General features: G+C 44.0%; 1 pseudogene; it reads right to left on the reverse strand.

Annotated features, from left to right (window-relative positions):
* Window positions 1-325: 325 nt before the first annotated feature.
* On the reverse strand, window positions 326-2,499 carry LOC119391481 (phospholipid phosphatase 1-like; annotated as a pseudogene).
* Between the last annotated feature and the right edge of the window lie 346 nt (window positions 2,500-2,845).

The following is a 2,845-nucleotide window of genomic DNA, read 5'->3' on the forward strand; positions in this document are numbered from 1 at the left end:
GGAAAAGCCATGAAGTGAAAGACCAAAGGAAAAAAACCAAAAGGAAAATATAAAAAAAAATTAAAATTTTATTGTTCAGTTTCTTTTCTGCTGTTTGTTCCTGGGCTGCGGTATCTCACTTCGATGCCGGTAACGGTCCACCTTTTCAGTTTGTGCTTCTCTTGTTGATTTTCCCCAAGTAGAACAAGCTAGATATACAAGGACAGCACATAAGTAACCTTGCATTAGACCACACAAGACATCACTCCAATGGTGCTGTCGGTAATGCATGCGCGACTAGGCCACGTAATTTGAGAGCAGAAAAGCTGCACGTTCAAAAACGATCTTAACGGGAACCGTATTGTGAGGTTTTCTCGGAGTTCGGTAATGAAGATATAGGATAATATAGGATAATAAACATTGCAGTGAATGCTGCGAAAGAAGAGTGGCCCGACATGAAAGATAGATGCGCATTTTTGAGAATATATTTGTCATTGTTCGATCAACATACGTAATAGGCAATGTTGGTGTTTGCAGTTGTATTCCAGGGACAATAAGATTCATATCAAACTGGCTTACTCACGTCAAAAAAGTGCGGACGCAGTCTTCCCATACTATACTTGGCAACATCGGTAATTAAATTGCTTACTAGAGCACCTAAGCCATAGGCGATTACTGCTCCGTATATTTTACGAGGAAATCTTTTCCAGGTATTACTAATTACATTTATATAGCATAAAACATTTATTAATTCTACAACTATCACTGCAGTTGCAGTTAGACATGTGCCGACGATGCACAGAAGGGTTGAGGAAACGGTACTATTTCTATACGGATAAGACATAGCGGGATCGTGACAAAACAATCCTCTATGCACTGGCTGTATACCAGTAGTGTATAATAAAAACGCTGGTATTCCTACAGGCGCTAAGCACACGCAATGCACAGTAATTGTTGGCAAAATCGTTACGGGGCTCCGGTTCCCGTACCACGCTGTCGAAACAAAAGCTTCACGACTCGCGGTCATCGTTGTCGGTACAGAGACGAACCACGGTGTCAGAAAAATACTTCCTTACACCGTGAAATAAACGCTCGGACTTGTTCGAGCTCAGATGCGTCGACGCCGGTCGGCGAAGCTGCGTTTCAAAAAGCTCCGCTACGAAGTGACAGCGCCACGATCAAAAATCCCTAGAGATTCTGTCCCCAGGCACCTAGCCGTCGAACACAAAAGGATTCTGTACGGTTTTTGGACGCTCGCGTTCGCAGAGGCGCCAGTAGAGTCGGAACGGGTTAATGGGTAGGTGAAGCCGTCGCATGCCATACAAAAGTCCCCTTTTCCGAGCATCTGGTATAATGCGACATCATCTCATTGTAACAGCTTATTATTTTCAAAAATAGTTCAAAAGCTATAAATAAAGGTGGTTAAGCATAGTTACAGGAACTCCTGCGAAAGCAGAACAGCGATATCTTTCACAAATCGCGAGAAAGGCTGGCGGCATCGCTATCATTTTCAGCGTTGCTGGAGGAAAGCCCCGTGTTTAGAGCCTTTCAAATAAAAGAATACTGCTTGTAAAATAACTACGTGCTTTTGGGATTAACTACTGCAGCTACAAACTCTGCGAAGGGTGATCCTTCTGTCGCGCCGCAAAAAAATTGGTCTAGGAAAATCAGTTGTCGGTCCCTTTAAACCCCAACAGTTATATTATTATATTATACGGCAGCTCGGGGCCCTCAAGTGATCAGCGCTTAAAATTCTTCAACACGAGCCCTCGCTGGAACTCCAGCTACACCTCGTGTTCGAGAATTTTTTATATATTTAGTGCTTACACAGTAAAAGCTTTCAGGTACGTAGAACGAATAAGAATATATGGCATTGAATCTTCCGCTTGCTTGTGCTATGCTATGGGAGCACGTGGCGTAAGATATTTGCATTGCGAAAGCCTCATCACGGCTCATTGGTCGAAAGATGCGGCGTCCGGCGGCGTCGCGAACAGGAATGGTACCTAAATTCTTATGTCCTTAAATACAGGTTTCATAATCTCAAGTCATTAGTGCAAATTACAAGCCAATTGAAAGTGAATCAACGTAAGTTAAACTGATTCAAGAGTAATTCACTCTTGATGCCCTTGAATGTAGACTTATTCAATGTATATACATTGATGCAAGGCTGAGCGACTGTATCGACAGACGTGAGAATCATAATATGAGTAAATGAACCGACATTAGAGCGATTCAAGTGGACTAAGTGTGAACGAAGCAAGACACTTAGGTGTTCATGTTGAACTGCACTTCGTATAACAGTTGCTAGACTAAATGACGACGAAGAAACGACCAGTGGACGTACATGGAGCAAAATACCAGCTGTTTAACAGAGCTAAGAAACGTTTATATACAAACTGAGGGTATGGAGCATTGCAAGATAGACAATATAGGGACGAGTGAAGGTGCTGCGTTCAGGAACAGCAGAGTTCACGTGCACCCATTGGTCCTCGCAAAACTGACCTCAGCCACGGTGAGCATAATAGACGGTGCGCTTACGCACTTCTTTTTTTCCTGGGCTATCCGCCAGCACTTCCCACATTTCTCGCTCAACTGTAGCTTTTTTTTTTCTTCTATGACAATGTTTTTGGTGCTGTCATGTTTGGGAGACTATTTGCACTGCTTGAAGTGGGCAGCCAAGTTGCCAGGGGCTGTTAGCAGCTGACACGTGTTATTTGTGCCTCCGCAGTCGTCATGTAGACGGCGTCCGGTCTGTCCGACATACACTTTGCCGCAGGTTAGTGGGTTGTGGTAAACCACTTTTACCGATCCCCGCCGTTGTAGCTTGGTACGCAAAGAGTCGCGCTGCTAAGCTCGAGGGCGCTCG

This window comes from Rhipicephalus sanguineus, chromosome 4 (genome assembly GCF_013339695.2).
Source record: "Rhipicephalus sanguineus isolate Rsan-2018 chromosome 4, BIME_Rsan_1.4, whole genome shotgun sequence".
In the NCBI taxonomy this organism is placed as follows: Eukaryota; Metazoa; Arthropoda; class Arachnida; order Ixodida; family Ixodidae; genus Rhipicephalus; species Rhipicephalus sanguineus.